The sequence below is a fragment of the Podarcis erhardii genome (genome assembly GCF_964252035.2).
Source record: "Podarcis erhardii genome assembly, chromosome: 6".
NCBI lineage: Eukaryota > Metazoa > Chordata > Lepidosauria > Squamata > Lacertidae > Podarcis > Podarcis erhardii.
Genome location: NC_138510.1, coordinates 56,468,275 through 56,490,012, shown reverse-complemented (window position 1 = coordinate 56,490,012; position 21,738 = coordinate 56,468,275). Strand labels below are relative to the sequence as shown.

Sequence of the window (21,738 nt, the reverse complement as noted above, 5' to 3'; positions counted from 1 at the left end):
TTAAAATGGTTGAGGTCTCGGTGGTTCAAGATAAGCTAGAGACAGGCCGGTCATTTATGGGTCTTTAACCTCCCTTAAATTGATTAGGTGACAGCTACCATATAGACTACTAGCCATTTATAGCACAACTGTTCCCTTCAGTTAACTATAGATTCAAGAAGAAAGATGTAGTGCAGACATTAGATGCCATGATAAGGACAGATCCTGCTCAGTTTTACAAATAGTGACCCATATGCTAGTGAGGCAAAGCAGCTGATAGGCACACCTTCTTCAGGGCTGTGGACTGCAGGGTTTGCACAAAGGAAAATGGCTTCTTTTCAAGCATCAACAGCACCAGATGGTGCCTTTTGTAGCACAGCCAGTATGGCCTGGGCTGAAACAATCAAGAGAATGAAAGCTGCTTGCAGCTCCTGGCACCTCAATTCCATGGTATTTGGATTTGTCTAAAATAAACTGACAATGAGACAAATAGACCCAATATTATGGAACACATTAATAATGTGTTCTGTTAAATAATTTTTTTTTTTTAAAAAGTGAATTGTTAAGCCTATTAATAACTGCTAAATGACAGAAAAAAACCAGCTCCAACTATTATGTGGCCATATGGCTATGTGGAAAAATTAACATTTGCCACCAAAATGTCATATATCTTTTGCCCATCCTGAGGCTAAATTTAATAAACTCACTGTCACCAGCCCTATCACAAAGTTTGTGAAGGAAGAACATGCTGCTTTTCTTTTGGTTGAAACTTGCAGTAGAAATGACTTTGTTGAGCGCTTCCATGTTGACGATCTCAGAGAAGCGCTCAAATGGGACAGGCCCAAGACCCACCAGACTCCACATCCTGTTTTCTACAGTGGACAATCTCTTATACTATTGCTCCCTAGCAGTTGGTATTTGGCGCATACGCCTTCTAAACCTCAGAGCAGCCATGTCAGCTACTTGCTGTCACCACATCTTCTGGTACCAAATTCCACACTTTTATTATGTGTTTTGTGAAGAAATCTTTCCTTTTATCCTTCATCTCCTGCTAATTTATTTCATTTGATGATCCTGAGTTTTACACTTCCCCAAAACTTGCCACATTCCCATCTCAGTGACGACACTGCTGCTGTAGTGACGGGGGCACCACTGCCTCAGAACCTCTCAGAAGCCACCACTGTTCTAAACTAATAATTCCCAAATACATTAGATTGTTCTGGGGTAAATTTTTGAATACAGAAAACAAAAACAAAAATGAGGAAAATATAGAAATCTGAAACAGTTCAGCCTTTCTTTTTAGAATAATGTCATTCAGTCCTCTGAATAAATTGAGAGCCTCCCCCTAAACAGACTTAGGACTCAGCTATACAGCTTCAAATAAAAAGTTTTAAGTGTGTTGTGAAGGGCAATATACAAAAGTGACACTAGGTGATGATGGTGAGCTATGGCAAATTCAATATATTTTTCAAAACGTTTTTTTTAAAAAAGCATTTTCACAGTGTTTTTTTAATGTGTGTAGATTCCACCTTTGTCTTCCCAGTGAAAGTAAACCATATCAGTATCACAGAAAACTGTAAGGGGTGATCTCTGCTTGAATGATAGGGCAACTAAGTTGAACATGATGCAAGAGTCATGTGCTTCTCCTAGAATGGCAGGCATCCTTTGAACAATGGTTCCAGTACAGACTTCCCTAGTTATTGTGGTACACACCTTGTGTCTTATTATATGGATCCAGAATCAATGTTCAGTTTCAAGGCACACAACATGAGATTATGTAACATCTAACCTGTTATTAGGCCTTTTTGGAGCTCTATTCCTATTTGGTTTGAGCTTCCAAGGACAGCAGAAGACATCTAAGAGCTAACCACTCAACCCTGCAACACCTCATAACATCAGCAGAAGGCAAGGGAAGAAACAAAAGAACAGGAACCTGTGGCCATCCTGATGTTGTTGGACTCCCAACCCCCATCACCGAGCATGCTGGAGAGGGATGATTGAATCCAACAACATCTGGAGTGCTATAGGTTTCACATACCTATTCTAGAAGATAATAATATAATAAAAAATAAAATAATAATAAAAATAATTTATTTATTATTTATACCCTGCCCATCTGGCTGGGTTTCCCCAGCCACTCTGGGTGGCTTCCAACAAAACACTAAAATAACCAATTAAACATTAAAAGCTTCCCTAAACAGGGCTGCCTTCAGATGTGTGCTGGTCCCAGGGGGGTTACCGTGCGGCGAGGTCCGTGTCCAGTCCGGGGTCAAGGGTGTGGTGTGGAGGCTGTCCGTCAAGGCTGAAGCGGGGTCCAAGGCAAGGAGCCAGGCGAGGTCAGGAACTCTGGCAGAAGAGCAGGACAGGGTGCTGGCAGGAACCTGGGACTGGGCCTGACTGGCTTTTATCTGCCCTGAGGCATAGGGCGGCCCCAGTCCACAGGTGACTCACCTCTCCTGGCCTGGAGGCGAGCACTCCTTGTGCAGGAACTTAGTTCCCTCCGCCTCTCTGCCCTGAGCCTTTGCAACTCAGGAGAGGCTGGAGGGTTACCGGACCCAGAGGCAACCTCCTCTTCCCCTGACGGGGCTGAGAGTAGAGCACCTGCAAGCACCTCAGGGGTCAGAGCAGACTCAATTGGTGCCTGCACCTGAGGATCCAGCACAGTTGAGGCTCAGGCCCCAGCCCCGGTCAGCTGGTTCTGGAGGCGGGGACTCCTGTGCAGGCTGGGATTCCTCAGGTTCAGCCTCTGAGTCCGAATCCCAGGCCATCACAAGATGTCTTCTAAAAGTTTGGTAGTTATTTTTCTCTTTGACATCTGGTGGGAGGGCGTTCCACAGGGCAGGTGCCACTACTGTAAAAGCCCTCTGCCCTGGTTCCCTGTAACTTGGCTTCTTGTAGTGAGGGAACTGCCAGAAGGCCCTTGGCACTGGACCTCAGTGTCCGGGCAGAATATCACGGGAGATACTGCTCTGAGGAATTTCACTAGAGCAATATCCTGTTATATTCCAGAACACATCATGGATTTATACCAACATCTTCAAATGAGCAGAGCATTCTGCTGCAGAGCATTGTGTTGCCAAGATACATAGGTTACATTATGTACATTACTGGTGAGAAAAGAAGGGTCATATAGCAGACTCTTCCATTGTAGTGCCTTGCTGAGATAGCATTTCAGAGTAGATGTTCATTGTAGGAGACTGGCTGTGATTTTCAGGACAAAGCCAACATAGAGATGGGAGACAGATTTTGAACAAAATTCTGAGAATGAAGAAGCCATTTTGTCTGGAGTAAGCTAATTGGAAAGCTGTTTCTTGTGAGATAGGGCTCTGGAGAAATGGTGATTTTGTACCTTTGGGAACTTTTCTCTCACTTTGGTCTGCCTTTTCCAGCATTATTGAATGCTTTCTAGGCATTTTCCTCTTTAGGTAATGCACTTAGATTTGTAATTAGAAAAGAGAAGTTCATTATCAATTCTTATGAAAATATTGTGTTTGCACTGTTTTTTTTAAAAGATATAATCACAGCATGACCATTTAGAGAAAACAAAGGATATGACAGTTCCCCACACAGATTACTCACCTATAAACAGATGGATCCTCATGGATCTTTCCCCCACTCACTAAAGATCAGTAAGAAGACATCAGTTTTTGTATTTGTCACATGCAGAGGTGTTTCCACTCCACTGCGGTTCGTCGTCTGCTGAAAACTTCTGTGTCAAAATTACTTAACTTACATAACTAATTATGTAAATTATGTCAGCATGACTCTATTCCACACTATTCATCTCAGTGTAAAGGAATGGGAAGGAAAGGGGTGATGCAATCAATTACAAATTGTTTGCAGATGGAAAGCAAGAACATTAGTGAATACTGATCATATTCCTTGCAATGATTTCTGTTCCAAACAAGGGATAAATAAACGAACATTGGCAATTTCTGCTCCTATTTCTGTTTTCATTTGCCTTATCCAAAATGCCTACTCTTTGCCTCCATGTGTGCACATGAGCACAGGCATCAGCAAGACAGTGTGGAGAATGGATGGTTATGTGCACCTCCTGTATTGCACATCTTTCCCTTGGATGGAGCTTGCATAACTTTACTGAGCAGAAGAAGAGGGTCACATGAGGACTTGGGAAAAAGTGGCAACAGGGTTCAGTTGAGCACCATGGGGATTGCTCTGTGCAGAGACATGGGACATACATAGCAATACCGTATTTACTCTAACGTAATGCACACCTTTTTTTGGCCAAATCGCATCGTGAAAATTAGGGTGTGCATTAGATTCGATGGCACATTTACATTCACCAGCAAATCCTTTTTTGGTTTCAAGGTTTTCAAAATGGAAGTGTGCATTAGATTCAATGGCACATTAGATTTGCGTAAATACCATAGATTGCATCCCTGAATATCCCTTGAATGTAGATTTTTAAAAGAAACATTAGCTGGAACTTTTGAAAAAATAATATTGTCTTACTAATACAATTTAAGAGCATTTATATATATTTTCCACTTCACCATCTGCACTGTCTCTACCCCCTCCTTGCACAGTGTCCAAATCCAAGCCTAAATTACTCATGCGTTTTCAGATTCTTTTGACAAAGGAGGAAAAACATTTTTGTATGTCAAAAAATGACTTATTTAAGGGCAATTTGTGACACACCCACCCACCCCTTGGCATTTGTGTACCTGTTTTGAATCATGAAGCTTGTTCAAGTGACCTTGCCATGCCTCCCATCAGTACATGATGACATACAGTATACTATTTACTATAAAGCATTTTGTTGGCTTTCACCATCTCATGCATCACAGTGCAACGTCAGCCCATTTTCTACATGGCATCTGATTTGGCACAGAGATCCATTTACAGAACTGTTGCCAAAGATGGAGGCAGAAGAAGCAACAGCTTTGGCAGCTCATGGGCAGCTTGACTGGAAATGGAGTTGGCGATGAGGGAAGGATCTGGCCTTTTTTTTGATAATTTGCTGAATGATCTGATGATGATGAAGTCTACCCAACTGAAATTGCAAATTTTAGTATGACAAATGGAACCATGAAAATTTGGCACAGCCTCTTGAGTTTAGGCCACCATCTAAAGATTGTAGAGCATTTTAGAGAGCCGTTTAGAAACTTTAGACTGAGCTACCTTCAGGGAATCTTTGGCTTGTATGCAATTGGGAAGGCAGAGGTGCTGCAGGAGACTCACCCTCTGAATCAGAGGATAGTTGCAAGACTGTGGCGTCTGGCTGGAAGGGCCCTAACTGAGGTACTGGTGGTTCTCTCCCCACTCCCCGGAAGGATCCTGGAACTCATTCTCATCAAAGTCCTCTGCCATGTACTGCAGGGTCCCCAAATTGCAGGTCATGACAGCATAAACTTGTTTACTAGGGACTGCAGATCTACAGTGTGTGTGTTCTGTGTATTTTTTATGAATTGAATGTAGTTTTGTATGAATGTGTCAATTTTATAATGTATCTACGTCAATGATTTTAAATGCAAGGTCACCTGGAGACTTTTGTTTAACAAGCTACTAACAAGTCTATCTAATAATAATAATAATGTATACAAATATAAGAGCAGTTATCCAGCCTCCTGCTGTTCCTGCAACTTTTGAGTTTGGGGCAATTGCCTGTGGCAGTGAAAAGCAAGCGCTCTTTATGTTTTTGTTAGCAGGCCTTTGATATTGGGCATTTGTTGTGAAGACTTCCCCTGCTGTCATTTCCCAATGCTAGAATTATCTGTTTCCTTTTGCTTTCTCTCATATAGCTTCCATTTTCTCCTTCCAGAATCCTGGATGGTGTTTGGACTCATAGACATTTGATAATGCCCTGTAGACTCTTGTAATAAGGGATATATGGTTTATGTCATCAAGACAAAAGAACAAGAAGGAATTAAATTGGATCTAAGAAGTGATTTGTTTTGCCAGAAAGGCAGTGTGAATTGGCAAGCAAAGACAAAGATAGAGTGATTACCTATGAGGTTGGAAACATACTAATCAACCTGAGCAAAGCAGCCTCAGTTCAGGTTGATAATTATCAAGTGTTTGACCTCCTTGTTGACCTGGCCAAGGAAATAAATCTACACAAGCTGAAGGGGTGCAAATAAGGAGATTACAACATGCAGCAGGCAAACAGTGCAGTTGGCAATTCAGAGGCACACAAGTAAAAGTGAATTGTTTAGAATAAATACTCCACAGTTAGAGGAATGAAAAAGTTAGGAATGGAGGGGGAGATGGAAGGAGGCAAAACAAGCAGCGGGAGGCAGGGAGGAGTGAAGGAGAAGTAGCAGTTTATGCACATCTCCTTGAAGACGGGGCTTCTAGTAATGGGGTTCATACAGAGGAAGGTCTGACAGATAACATTTGAATTAATTCAACATGGAACAAGCAGCTGCACTGAAATAATATATTGGTCTCATGGAACTGACAGATTTGTCTGGAAACTGGAGGTAAAAAAAACTACTACTCTCCATTGTGAAAAGATAATGGAATACAAAGCCGTTTCTTCAAAAGTGGCTTCAAAAGCTACTCAAAAATACGGTTCATTATTATAGACATGCTCCTGTATTGTGAAAGAACAGCCTTTAAAAGACATGAACCTTTTCTGGGCCAACAGGAGAGAGGAAATGAAAAACAAATGGGACTGTGCCTTTATTTTTAATGTGGACCCCAGGTCTACCTCTGCTTCCTGCTGCTGTTGCAGCGCCTCCTCTTCATGACTGCAAGGGAGTTGCTATTCCTGCCCCTCCCTCTCTTGTCAGCACCCCCAGGAACTGATCTGGCTGAGTGTAGGTGGCACCTGGCAGATGCTCTGCATGGACCCCAAAAGCTTTCTTTTCTGCCTCTGCCAGGCCAGTTGTACCTTGACTCCAACAAGTCACAGCTGGAGACTTAATGGACAGAAATGCAACCTGGACCATTGCTGCACTATCTCTGACATGGAGATCTCACAGGGAAAGCTGTACTTGAAGAAGCTGAATATTTACAGGTGCCAGTAAATTATGTTTACATGGTGCTACAACTCCAGAAAGAGCAGGTGACCTTCCTAGATTCTGTGATGTCTAATGGCTGGAAACTTGAGCAGCTACTAGCATCAGATCTTCCTGTCTCTGTGGGAGTGAAGCCCAGGCTGAATTTCTGTGTGTCACCATCCCTAAGGAGATGCATACTACTCCACATGGCATATGAGCCCAGTGAGAAGGGACAAGATCTTGAAGGTGCAAGGCTCAAAGGTGTAATTGCTCCAGTGCTGAACATTGGAAAGCTTTTCTTTCCAATTGTTACACAAATAAGCTTGACAACATGATGAAGTCACTGGTGTTAATCTGGATTTTGAATCCTTTTGTGGTGATGTAGGTGGAGCAGGTTGCTTGTGAATGCCTATCTTGTCCTGCTGTGAGAGGGTTTGTGTTGCCTCAGGTGTTGGCCTGTGCTGATCTTAACCCTACAAAGAATCAACCTCACTCCAGGTCCTCCTGCTGAAGAGATGAAGCCTTTGGGCATGCAAGCTGGCCATTGGCAAGCACAGTGCTTTAGGGATGCTCGATCATAGCAGCAGAGTCAGGCCATTGCTCCATCTAGGTCAGTATTGTCTACTTTAAGGATCTGCTTTGAGCATGCCCCAAACCTGGATCTTAGTGTGCAGGAATTCTTATTTTATACCATTTCGCCCCCCTTGAACCAACAATGAATGCACCAACACATCTCCCATTGGTAGTTTATTCCGTTCTATGTTAACACCCCCCCCGAAGGCATTTTGGTGTACAGTTTAGACATGTGTAGCCAGAGCCAGCTCTACCATTAGACAGAGTGAGGCAGGTGCATGATTCTGAGTGTCATGAAAGGGCAGCAAAAACTTATTAATGCATCATTATTCTGTTTTCTGCCAAGAAGCAGGAGATTTGTTTCAGTTTTCATTTTTGGTTTTTTGCCTCAGGTGCCTAAATAACCTGGCTGGCCTTAGGTATTATTATGCAACCTGATTTGTGTGTGACATTTGTTTTTCCACATCAGGTAGCAAAATGTCTTGGGCCAGATCTGTGAGCAGCATATATTTAAAACACAGAAATCAGTATCCCAAAGCATTTCCCTCTTGTACCAAAAGGCCTCCAGCGAGGATTGTAAAAGCATAGGTGGAGAATAATATTTTAAAAGCAAAGGCACATATACATTAATTATTAAAAGCAAATTAAAATATGGAACTCTTAAAACCTCAACATCCAGCTCAGCTCTGGATATCGAGTGGCAGGTGTCAGGGAACTGCCATCGGAGAGTCAGGTGGTGGAAGGGCTCAAGGAGGGTAGGAGAGCCTCGGATGCTGAGGAAGGAACCAGCAGGGGGAGAGAGAGAGTTCCCACAGAAACTCAGTCGGAGGGATGGCTCCAAGATGCTTCCAGTGAGAACAGCGGAGAGGTTTCAGGACCTCCGCTGGGGACGCCTACTCCGCGTAGGAAACTGCACAACAGCAATCCGTCAGTCTTCGATGCTGCGTGTGCGAAAGAGAGGCATCATGAGCAACCCAACTGGAGACGGAGCAGCGGGAGGAGCTGGAGCGGGACCAACTCTGGAGGAGAGAAACAGAGCGTTGGAACACCAGCTGGCACTGCTAACGGCGCGTCTCGAGGAGAGGAGAGCTCAGGATGCACAGGGGAAGCCCACCCCCATCGCAAGGAAGGTACCGGGGTTGGTACAGAAATTCGGGGGTGACCCAAGAAGCTACCAAGCCTTTAAGACAGAAATGCAGTACGCACTGAACCTGCAGTTTGATGACTTTGCCGATGAGGAATCGAGAGTGGCTTTTGTGATTGGGCACCTCGAGGGGGGAGCTAGAGAATGGGTGAGGCCCCTGATGGCATCGAATAATGATGCCTTAAAAGACTTGAGGAAATTCTTTATCGCGATGGACTTGATGTTTTCCAGCCAGATTGAACAGGGCGTGGGACGCAGACAGTTAATGGGATGCAAACAGGGGAATCAGTCCGTCCGAGAGTATTGGACACAGTTTACCATGCTCATACATAAATTGGGGTGGGACCTGTCTTCGGAACCGATTCAAATGCTGTTTGAAGAAGGCCTAGCCCTGACGGTGAAAGATGAACTTTCCCGCGCGCCCCGTCCGGAGTCCATGGATCAGCTGACCAAATCGGGGCTTGCGATTGGAGCGTGCCAAGAGGCAAGGGCTCTGGAGAAGCGGGAAGGGAGAGGAGAGCGTTGGAGTGATTTCCGCATTCCTGAGATGCCGGAGCAACCTTCCCCGCCAGTGGAACCAATGGAGATTGGGACTGCGCGCGCGCGCACGGAATTTCAAACGTCAGCGAAGGGCGGAAGAAGGAGGGGAAGAGCGCCAAAAAATGCTTCCTCTGTCAACAGCCAGGACATTTTGCCAGAGTGTGCCCACAAAGGAAGGGATGGCAAGGAATGGTGGGAGCTGTTGGGAGTGAGGAGGAGGGGGTTAAGGAGCAGGTAAAAGCCAACGCCTGGCTGCCAGCGACAGGGCACAGCAGCCAGGCCAAGTATCAGTGAACGTGCCCAAGCCTGAACCCCCAAGAGCGGCTCTAGTCGTAGAGGTGCTGCTAGAGCTACCCAATGGACATCCACTCACGATAAAAGCCCTGTTAGACTCAGGCAGCTCCTGCAATTTCATGAGTAAGGAGTTTGCATCAGAGCACCAGATACAGACGCTGCCCTTGAGCAATTCCTTGCAGGTGACCACGATTGATGGGAGGGAACTTCTGGGGGGGGGGGAGTGAGCCAACAAACGGTCCCCATGACAATGAGGGTGGGAAGGCACACGGAAGTCATTGCATTTCACGTAGCCACCCTGGCGAGGCCGCCCATCATATTAGGAATGAGCTGGCTGGCGTTACATGACCCGCTAGTGGGATGGCACCAGCGGGTAGTCTCTTTTGGGTCAGCTTATTGCCTAGAACACTGCAAGGGAAGAGAAACTCAGGAGTTGGCTAGGGCAAGTCTGGCAGGGATGGTAGTGGGAGAAAAGGGAGAAATACCACCACAATACGCAGACCTGAGTGATGTTTTCAGCGAGAAGGAAGCAGACAGACTGCCCCCACATAGACCCTTTGACTGTCAAATTAACCTACTCCCGGGAGCCCAGCTACCAGTGGGCAAACTGTACGCTATGTCGGACAGGGAGATGCAGGAGTTAAGGGAGTTCATAGACAAGAACCTGAAACGAGGGTTCATCAGGGAGTCAAGAGCGGTGGGGGGCAGCCCAGTGTTTTTTGTGGACAAAAAGGACTCAAATAAACCCAGGCTGGTCGTGGACTTCCGGGCCGTCAATTCAGTGTCAGAACCAGTGGCCTTTCCCATGCCCAGGATTGACGACATTCTGACCAGAGTGAGGAAGGGAAAGATTTTTACCAAGCTGGACCTGAGGGGGGCGTATAACCTGATACGGATGAGGAAGGGGGATGAATGGAAGACCACCATGTTCACCCCCTTGGGGGCCTTTGAGTATCTCGTTATGCCCTTCGGATTACAGGCGGGCTCAGCATGCTTCCAATCCTTCATGCATCACGTCCTGGGACCTCTGCTCTATAAGAACTGTGTGGCCTTCTTAGACGATGTGTTGGTCTACTCAGAGGACGAGGAGCAGCATGTCCGAGATGTCCGGGAGGTCCTAAGCAGGCTGCAAGCAAACCAGCTGTGGGTAAAACTGGAGAAGTGCCAGTTCCATACCAGAGAGGTGGAGTTCCTGGGGTACCGTTTGTCAGACAAGGGATTGGCCATGGATCCCAGTAAAGTCCAAGCGGTACTGGAATGGAAGACACCCAGAAACAGGAAGGACGTGCAGAGATTCCTGGGGTTTGGAAACTTCTATCGGAAGTTCATCAAAAACTTTGCCCACTTAACGGCGCCCATCACCGATTGTCTCAGTAGTAAGAAGAAATTCGCGTGGACGGAAGAGGTGCAGCGAGCGTTTGAACAGCTAAAGAAAGCGTTTGCGTCGGAGGAACAGCTCTTGCACGTAGATCTACAGAAGCCGATGAGGGTAGAGACGGACGCATCTGATCGAGCGGTAGGGGCGGTGCTTCTCCAGCCGGGAAAAGATGCGTCGGACTGGAGACCGTGTGCCTTCTTCTCGCGGAAGTTGAATAAATCCGAAAGGAACTACACAGTGTACGACCGGGAACTGCTCGCCATTCATGAAGCTTTTCGGCGGTGGCGACACCTGCTGATTGGAGCGCAGCACAAGGTCCAGGTGTGCACGGACCACAAAAATCTGGAATATTGGAGAACGGCCCGAGTACTGAACCAGAGACAAGTGAGATGGGCACAGGAGTTCTCCAAATTCCATTTTGAGATTTGCTACGTACCGGGACCAGAGAACGTCAGGGCGGACGCTCTCTCTCGAAAGCCAGAGTATATGGAGGGGGAGGGAGCGCCCGAGGAAAGGCATATTATCCCAGAGGACCACTGGGTTTGTGGAGCAGCATTGGTGGGGCAAAGGGAACTGGTAGAAGGGACAGAGAACGATGAATATGCCCAAGACAAGCTCAGAGGGCTCAGGAGAGCCGGGGAGAACACAGGGGGGTTTGAAGAAAGGAACGGGGCGTTGTATTACAAAGGGGCATTGTACATACCGGAAGGGGAATTGAGGGGTAGAGTACTCAAACAACTACACGACAGCCCCACCGCAGGGCACTTTGGGCAACACAAAACCATGTGGTTAGTTACCAGGCAGTTCTGGTGGCCCAAGGTGAGGGAAGATGTACGAGAGTATGTAAGGGGGTGCGACCGCTGCCAGCGAGCAAAGGGGGAGAGGGCGGCACCGGCGGGGTTACTGGAACCATTACCCACACCCGAACGGCCATGGGAGGCAGTTTCCATCGATTTTATGACGGATTTACAAAAATCCAAGGGAAAGACTGTGGTAATGGTAGTGGTAGACCTGTTAACCAAGATGTGCCACTTTATAGCTTGCTCACATGCGGTGACAGCGGAAGAAACCGCCAGGTTGTTTATAGAACACATGTTTAGGTTGCATGGCGCCCCCTTGAGGGTGGTCTCAGACAAAGGCAAACAATTTATGTCCAGGTTCTGGAGGAAGCTCATGAGCTTACTGCACATAGAGGTCAATTTCTCGACCGCCAGACACCCAGAAACAAATGGGCAGGCAGAAAGGGCAAACAGTATTCTGCAACAATATCTGAGGTGTTATGTAAATGACAGAGAGAATGATTGGGTAGAGAAATTGGCTCTGGCCGAATTCGCCTACAATAACGCAGAAAATGTGTCCACAGGCATGAGTCCATTTATGGCCAATTACGGGTGTCACCCTAGGGCCTTTCCAGGGGAAGGAGGGGAAAGATGGAGCGTACCGGCAGCGGAACATTTCGTGGAAGAAATGGAAGCCATACATCAACAGCTCAAGATGAATTTGGATAGGGCCAAGGAAGAATACAAGAAGCAGGCAGATAGGAGCAGAAGGGAAGGAGAGACCATAAGGGTGGGGGACCGGGTGTGGTTGTCATCACAAGGGTTGCCATTTAAGGGCGGGTGCAAGAAATTGAGGCCGAAACGACTGGGACCCTTCAAAGTTATACAACAGGTTAATCCAGTGGCCTTCAGACTCAGGTTGCCAGACAACATGAAACTGCATCCAGTTTTCCATAGGTCATTACTGTCACCATACCGGGATGGGCGGGAAATTTTGGGACATGAAGGTGAGGTTCCCGCGACACCGGAAGTAGAAGAGAGGGAGAGCAGCAGTCATGTAGCAGAAATACTCGACTCTCGGTGGAAGGGTAAACAGGTGGAGTACTTAGTGGCATGGGAAGGGGAACCGGAGTCCGAAAATACCTGGGTACCAGCAGAAACGGTTGATGATGAGGTTTTAGTAGGAACGTTTCATCTCCGGTACCCAAAGAAGCCTCAGCCCTTGGCTAGGTTCTGGGAGGAACACTTCGGCACCACTGACGAAGAAGGGGAGTTCGAGGGGTTCCCAGAATCAGGACAAGAAGAGGAAGAAGAATCAGATGGGGAAGAGTATTCAGGAAGAAGGGACAGTAGTAGGTGGAGGGCGGTTTTTGAGTCATCCGAAGATGAGGAGGATTCTTTCAGGGGATTCCCAGCCTCACCACCCAGAGAAGAGGGGGAAACGGGGGGTGAGGGGGGTCCTGGAGGGGAGGTGGATGTCAGGGAACTGCCATCGGAGAGTCAGGTGGTGGAAGGGCTCAAGGAGGGTAGGAGAGCCTCGGATGCTGAGGAAGGAACCAGCAGGGGGAGAGAGAGAGTTCCCACAGAAACTCAGTCGGAGGGATGGCTCCAAGATGCTTCCAGTGAGAACAGCAGAGAGGTTTCAGGACCTCCGCTGGGGACGCCTACTCTGCGTAGGAAACTGTCACGCAGAGAATCCAGAAGGAGAGTTTCAGTTAAGGAACTCTTATGTTGGCGCAAATTCCGGAAACGCCCACTGACGGATTCTGCCAGCAATTGAGGTAGCCATGCACCCATGGCTCCGCGGACTGGGAGAGTTTAGTAACTGATTGCATGAGTTGAGAGCTCAACCATTTACGCACAAGCAGCCCCTTAACCCACAACAGCAGGGTATAGAAGAAAACAATACTATGGCATATCTATTATGGTGCAAGGCAAAATATTATAAAAAACATAGTTTGGCATCCAGTATTATAAATGCCCCAAAGCAACTGAAACTGTAGAAGAGGCCCCTGGGAAATTGCAATGGCTAAGATACAGCCAGAGTATGTGGAGTACAAATAAATAAATAAATAAACTTCTAAAATTCACTGGGGTATAGAGTCAAATATTTATTTCAATGATATTTGAAGTGGATATATATATATATATATATATATATATATATATATATATATATGCATGCACGCCTCTAGGGATAAAGCAAATAGCTCCATTTACTCTAACCGTTTGATTAAATTCCCAAAGTAGCAAAGTCACTGGGCAACACTAATAAAGTTTGTAGCTATGTAAGCTAAAATAATGATTAGCGTAATCAAGTCTAATGCTTCAAGGCATAAGTTGATCATCTGTGGAAATCAGGAAGAAAATTTTCTTTCCCCGTTCAGCAATGGATAATTTGCTTGGCATGTTCTGTAGCTTTTTATTTTACCGCCTTCCAAGCACCAGGTATTAGTTACCATTGTATTAATGTGGCTGCCTCCCACTGATAAGAATAACTACAACAACAATATGTTGCATCAGAAATCATATTTAGCCTATGCTAATTGTGTTTCTAGAATGGGCAAACCAAAAGCTAACAAATGCTCTTGCTGCAAATGCAAGTAGGAAATAAGGCTCAGTGCACTGGAAGGTATGAACAGAATTACTTAGTTAATGCTATCTTTATCCCCACCCATGATATGCTGATAAGAACAAGTCTTCCCCTGGCTGGTTCTCAGGGAGTTGAGCCTGGTGCCTTCCAGACTCCAACTCCCCTCATCCCTGACCACTGGCTATGCAAGCTGGGGCTGATAGGATTCCCTTCAGCGTCAGGCCTTTCTGACACTGGCAGAGAGCAACAGACACAGTTTGTCACCCGTTGCCTCTCCTTGGCTATCAGAATGGGTATAAAAGGTAAAGGGACCCCTGACCATTAGGTCCAGTCGTGACCAACTCTGGGGTTGCGGCGCTCATCTCGCTTTATTGGCCGAGGGAGCTGACGTACAGCTTCCGGGTCATGTGGCCAGCATGACTAAGCCGCTTCTGGCGAACCAGAGCAGCACACAGAAACGCTGTTTACCTTCCCGCCGGAGCAGTACCTATTTATCTACTTGCACTTTGATGTGCTTTCGAACTGCTAGGTTGGCAGGAGCAGGGACCGAGCAATGGGAGCTCACCCCATCATGGGGATTCGAAACACTGACCTTCTGATTAGCAAGTCCTAGGCTCTGTGGTTTAACCCACAGCACCACCCGCATCCCTTCAGAAAGGGTATAGCATTTATTAATTTGAAACATCTGCATAGCCATTGTTCAGCTCAGATTTCAGAGCAGTGTACAATAATATGCATGTTCTCACAATATCGAATAACATTGGCAGCCCCACCAGAGTAGGGGACTGCATCTGATGTGCTTCCCAAAGGGCAGCGGTGTCAGACGGCCCTTTACTGCTTGAAGAGTTTTGGGATCAGATGGTACATCTCCAAAATCTCAGTATCTTTTGCTCCTCCTAAATCAGGCCACATTTAACACATTTGACATTTGATCTCAAGTGTTCATGTTGAATACCAGCTGGGCTGTGTCTCACAGTATTACAGTATTCAGCTGACAGTAAAGCTTCTTTTAGCAAAAGGGGGAAGGAATTTCTGGCAGTTTCCCCTTCTGAGCCCTCCTATATCTTTGGCAGAGGGCTGGGAGGTATTGGGGGGGGGGCGGGCTGCAACGGGAGAGGGAATCACTGGCAGTGGCTACCATCCTTCTTCTGCTGACAGAAGCCTTCTTGTCAGCTGAGCAACATGACTGGATATAACCCATTAACTGTAGTATGGATTTTTTTTTTACAAGGATACTCAAATTTTTTAAAAAAATATCAAGTAAACTGGAGCTTGGATCAGGGGTGGGAGAAATGTGGTTCCTCAGTTGCTGAACCCCAGCTCTTAACAGCTACAGCCCAAACAACCCATGGTCAAGGATGACAGGACTTGTAGTCCAACAAAATTTGGAGGGCCACATGCCTGGCTTAGACAATTTAAAGCGTCTAGATAAATAAACATGCTTTGGAATGGCAAGGAGCTTGCCATTAGGCTTGCCATTGTGAGCCCCTTCCTTGTCATTAGGAAGGGGCTTGCAAAGCTGGGGTACCACTACTGAAAAGCTGTCTCCCTTGTGGCTGAATAACTACAGAGAAGGCAATTGTAGAAAGACTTGGACAAAAGATAGTAAGACATGGGCATCTGCTGGTAGCGGCCACTGCCATTATTTTCTGAAACCAAGCCGGCATATTTTGCAGGTACGTTGTTCAAGATAATTATTAGAATTGGGGAAAGTGCAATAAACCAGGCAAAAAAACACAACGGGGGGAGGAGGAGGATCTGGATTGTGAATCTGCTATAAAGAGAAAGTTTGTATGGCTACATGCTGTTTTCAAGATAGAGAAACTATTGCGAATAAACCCTAGTTTCTATAAGGGCCTTTGAAAATTTAAAACTTTAGCCTTTTTCTTTTCTTTTCTTTTCTTTTCTTTTCTTTTCTTTTCTTTTCTTTTCTTTTCTTTTCTTTTCTTTTCTTTTCTTTTCTTTTCTTTTCTTGGAAATACACAACATATGAGTCCAATGGCCCATCTAACCCAGCATCCTGTTTTTACAGTGGCCAACCAGTTGCCGATGTGAAGCCCTTATGAACGACCCTTGTGGAATGCACACTCCCCACTTGGATTCTAGCAAAATGGCATTCAGAGGCCACTTGTAAGTAAGAAAGGTTGCTTTCATTTTTCAGTGTGCAGAGTTATTAGACCAAGGTTTGGCAGTAAATATAAAACTGCTGTATAATGATAGAAACAAATACCAGAGCCTTCATTTTTTATTCTTATGTATGTGGTGTACACTAATGGACTAAATGCATTCTTAAATACTGCTGCCAATTCCTCCTCCACTTTCAATGGGACGTTTATGACTGCCCTTTGTTTAAGTGCACATTAACAAATAATGATGTTTCAAGGGCTATTAAGATAATCATCTAAGTGCAGAAATGGCATTTGAGGCTATCGCATCTCAAAATGGCTGAACAGGATGTGATGGGTGCAGGCATCTTTGCACTCTAAAAGTTAGCAAGCATACCCAAAGGAAACAAAATGAGAACATTGGAAGCAATTTGTATGTTGTGCACAGAAGCTGTCTACACCCTCCTAAAAGAGAGTGGAAGAAAGGCAGAAGAGTAAAAAGAGCACTGCTTTTAAAAAGAGCACAAAATAAAGAGAAGAAAAGAGTCCAGCTGCTCTAAAATGAAAAGTGCAAAATGAAGGGGATGCAGAAATGAACCAGCTTCATAATGAGGCAAACTAAGTTGCTTTCCTCAGCCAGCAGCAGAAGAGGTGGTGGCAGCAGCCCACCTGCCACTGCCCTTCCCACTGCCTCCTGCCCTTTCCTCTCCAAGCTACATTTTGGGGTCAGGGCTATGCTCAGACTCCGAGCTAAGATGCGCAATGTGTGGTCTATCCTTTCCTCCATTTTCTCCCACTGCGCTGCTTTGCCCTTTTCCTGGCTTCTTCCAGTTGTTTGAAAGGAGAGAGGAAAAGGGGGGGGGGGAGAGCAATATGGTGGTAACAAAACTAACAGCATAATTGCTGTGGCAAACGAAGCATTATTGTTGGTGTGACGACACCCCCTATCTTGAATTACCTGGGGATGCTAGCTGCAGCAGAAATTGTGTGCCTGACTGCCCATCATCACCTGCACAGACCACACTGTGTTTGGGGCTGGCCAGCTGCAGTGGCAGGAGCTGTGGTTCTTGTCTAGTATGATTGGTCAGCAGTCACCTGGTGATAGTAGTAGTATGCTTCGTTGTTCTCCCTGTGTTGATGAGTCAGCCCATTTACACCAGAAGCAGGTTAGCTGGTTAAGCAACATTACTTTGGGTCAAATCAGGCCACAACTTTACTGATTACAGGTGTAAAGCTTTTGGCATAGGCATTGGGTATGACCATTGACAACCATCCCACTTGCTGGATGTACACCTTGTAGACATCAATCAAAGGTGAGGGGGTCTTATGACATACATCAAGTAAGAACCCCAACTCTTTCCGGACCCCTTTAACATGATACCCCAAAGTCTGGAGGGGCAGGCAACAGCTACAACATTTTGGGGCATTGTGGACAGTGCCAGTGAAAAGGCTTAGCAGCAGCAACCACCAACACTCCCTTTGGAAAAAAGAAATAAGCTGCACTATTGCCACCGCTGAAGGTGAGCATCACCTTTTAAGACACTGTTGGATAATTTTTCTTCCCCAGGATAAATCTGGTGAAACGGTACCTCTCCAACTCCATAATTTCTCTAACCAGAAATAGGTAGCTAATTTTGTGAGGCCACTTGCACAAGCTCTAGCGCCATACGACTTTTGCACAAGGAAGAAACCCCGGGGCCAAATCCATCCTTATTTTATAATAATAATAATAATAATAATAATAATAATAATAATAATAATTTATTATTTATACCCCGCCCATCTGGCTGGGCCTCCCCAGCCACTCTGGGCGGCTTCCATAGAAACCAAAAATACAGTAAAATATCACACGTTAAAAACTTCCCTTAAGATGTCTTCTGAATGTCAGGTAGTTGTTTATCGCTTTGACATCTGCTGGAAGGGCGTTCCACAGGGCGGGCGCCACTACCGAGAAGGCCCTCTGCCTGGTTCCCTGTAGCTTTGCTTCTCGCAATGAGGGAACCGCCAGAAGGCCCTCGGCGCTGGACCTCAGCGCCCGGGCAGAATGATGGGGGTGGAGACACTCCTTCAGGTATACTGGACCGAGGCCGTTTAGGGCTTTAAAGGTCAGCACCAACACTTTGAATTGTGCTCGGAAACATACTGCCAAGCAACAAAAGAGTAAGCATGCAATCGTATAAACAGATAGCTGATAGTAATACTCACTGAAAATAGTGAAACTGAATTTTGAGTAGGCATGTATAGGTAAGATTGCACTGTAGTCCCTCACTTGGCCAATGGTGATCACAGGCACCATTGTAAATGTTGTGTTTTGAGATTCTGATCATAAGATCTCTCTGATCATAAGTTCTCTCTCTCCCTCTATCACACACACACATCTTTCTCTCAACCTTCCACTCTAATATGTATATATTTCTCTCACTTGGTAAGGTACCAGGCACTCACTGCATGCCCCAAATTCTGCCAATGTCTTATTACACGCATTAGGCAGCCCCCCAATACAGTTAGTTGTGATTTTTTAAAAATCGACACAAATACCAGGCATATGATTCTCTTCTTATCCACGGCATTTGTTTATACCATAGGAAATGAGCTGATGTTTTATTTTGTTCCCAGAACCCTTCAGTAGTAATCTGTATCAAGTGAAGTAACAAAATTCACAAGAAGCAAGACTGAGCTCAGTCAAAAAGTCATTTATGACTCAATTCAATGCTTCAGCTTTCTAAGGGCAGCAGCAAATGTCAGCATGGTTACAGTCTGGAAACTCATCACTTGACATCAGGAAAGAATGGTGACCTGCCCAATAATGGAAGTTCTTTCTCTCCTTCCTTGATGGAATGGCACAAAGCAATGTGAGGAGTTTACTGGGCTTCACCTTGGCATTTGAAGAAAGAAAAGAAACGGTCTCTGCCCAAACTGTGTTAAATTAGGGGCCCCATACAGCCCTGCCTGCGAAAAGCAGAAGGTGCAGGAAAAAGGAGCGGCGTTCCTGACATAAAACAGGCCATCTTCTGGAGGGGGAAGGGTTAATGAAACATTGATGCCCTTTGTGGGAAAAGGAGGCCTGAAAGCTGGCAAAGCCACTTGTCAGGAAAACTGAAGAAATGAGAAAAGCTCTCATGGAGTGTGACTTTTTGTCACCATTAACCTCCTACCACATGCTAAAGCAGATGGGATTTCTCTGAGCTTTTGCCAAACACTGAGTTCATAAGAGACTGGAAATAAAAAGCTCAGCACCAAATGCAGCCAATGATAACAGTGAGCTTATTCTCGCACATTTCAGTGCTTGTAAAATAAAGGCAATTGCTCCCAAAGTAACTGCAAGTAGCAAGCCTCATATCAGCTTTGTTCTCACAATCTTTTTTCTTTCTTTCCCCTAGTCCACAATTCAGTTTTTAGCACTGTTCTCCACTGTCTAATGGTGCCCTCCATGTGTGTGGTTTTTTTTTTTAAAAAATGGACTACAATTCCCATCATTCCCAACTATTAAACATGCTGGCTGTGGCTTATAGAAATTTTTGTCCAATAACTTGTGAAGGGAACCACATCAGCTACCCCTGCTGTAAGGACCCATAGTGGGCTTATATTCAAAGTAGCACAAAGCCGCTCAAATATTTCTGCTTGCGCAATGGAACTTCCTCTCCTTTCTTTCCCCATGCATTCCCCAAAGCTATTTTGGGGGGTCCCCACACAACCCTTCAGAGCAGATTTGGGAGAATGCAGGGCATGTGAAGGGGAAGAGGAAGGCACAAGTCCCTCTGTGCACACAGAAATCCTTTCACTAATGGAACAAGGGCATTGGATACCTCCAGCTGAGTCCTGCTAAACTTGTTGGTTGCCACACTGTAGTGGACTGTCTTTGGCTTTAAAGGTTGGGTAGGATGACACCCACACCGAAACATGGAAGGTTACATTCAGGGCACACAAACCTCAAACAAGGCATGCAAAACCTCAAGTACTGAAACTTAATAATGCAAAAGTGTGTAGCCTCATGTAACCAACATGCTTAGCTCTACTTAATGTACAAAGGGGTTAAGACTATAGAGTAAGCATTCATACCAGACCTAGATAGGTCACACACCCTCACCTTGAGAAGGGTTACCAAAGCCTTTGTTTATTCTCTTCCACCATGTTAATCCAGCCAGAAAGGACATCTGAGATAAATGCTCCAAGCCTAGACTGCATGGCTTTGTCAAGCCATCTTTGTGTTTCTATACAAATAATTAAGAAACTCTTACCTTTTTGAAACTAAGTTAAACTCCACGGCTTTTCTTGTTGCTGTATGGAAAAGCACAAGAATCTGACCTTCGAAGCATTTGTAAGTAAACAGTTTTAACTTACCACATGTGTGCTCTTTTTTTCTATGCTAAAAGAAGAAGAACAAAATGGGAATTTTGGAAAGATATTTAGAAGGCAATATTTTAAATGTCTAACAGCCCATATTTCCACTCTTTACTTTGCTGAATGTTTTGTGATTTTAAATCTCTGCTGGAGCTTTCTCTCACTAAGAGAATATTTGCCCCAAACCTAGATCTTAGGGACCCTGGGATTTCTTCTTTTGTTCTTTTAATCCAGTTACAACCAAACATTAAAATAGCAACTAAAAGTGGGATCAAATGCTTGGCCATCTCAGTGGTGAACCACCAGTAAAATCAAGACAGGTAACTGGAACCAAAAATCCACACCTCTTCTAATGTTTTCCCCCAAAACAATTCAGTCCCTCAAGGTCTCAGGAGGTAGGAACAAAATAGTAAATGTTAGCCATGCTCCCATGGTCAACGGATACTCAAAAGATTCTGTATTCAAGACAGGACACGTCATGTATAGAAGGCAGGATTAAAAAATAAACAGCAAAATGAATAAAACATGCAGTTGTAGTCATGGCATGATTTATCACATGAACTGTCCTGTAAATATGAGAATAAGTGGAATGAGCCAAATGCTGCTTCTTTATTACCCAGCTTCTGATAATTATACTTCACCATTAAGCAGACTAAAAACCAATTCATATGATCATTTTTTTAAGATGACAGAGTTGTCTAGCGTACTAAGGATGTGGTAACTTGATTTATTATGATATAGGGTTACTTTTCTGAAACCAGTTTGCCATATGAATATAGATGTGGAAAATCATCTTGCCTCAAAATCTTGCCTGAATCTCTATGTACCGTAATTGCCTTAATTTAAATATTAAAAACTCAGTTTTTCTGATGTCCTCTCCAAAATCCCAGGGTTTACTTCCCCACTAAGTTTAATTTTACACAGTGTAAAATTAAACTCCTTCTTCTCTCCCATCTTTAGCTGCTGTCTTCATTTCATTCAGTCGCTTCCTGTTAAAAATATACATATATAGAAAAATATTCACAAATACTTCATCCATGTGAATGC

At 45.1% G+C, this 21,738-nt stretch overlaps 1 long non-coding RNA gene across 3 annotated transcripts in view; it reads left to right on the top strand.

The window, feature by feature from the left end:
- LOC309345309 overlaps positions 1 to 21,738 on the top strand; it is a 99,389-nt gene that overhangs the window by 8,571 nt on the left and 69,080 nt on the right. For 2 of the 3 annotated variants that reach the window (XR_014158173.1, XR_014158174.1), the window contains exon 2: positions 16,278 to 16,375. This is a non-coding gene — a long non-coding RNA (uncharacterized lncRNA). Of the gene's footprint in view, positions 1 to 6,593; positions 7,191 to 16,277; positions 16,376 to 21,738 lie in introns of those variants that run through there. The other variant, XR_014158175.1, reaches the window with a different exon arrangement.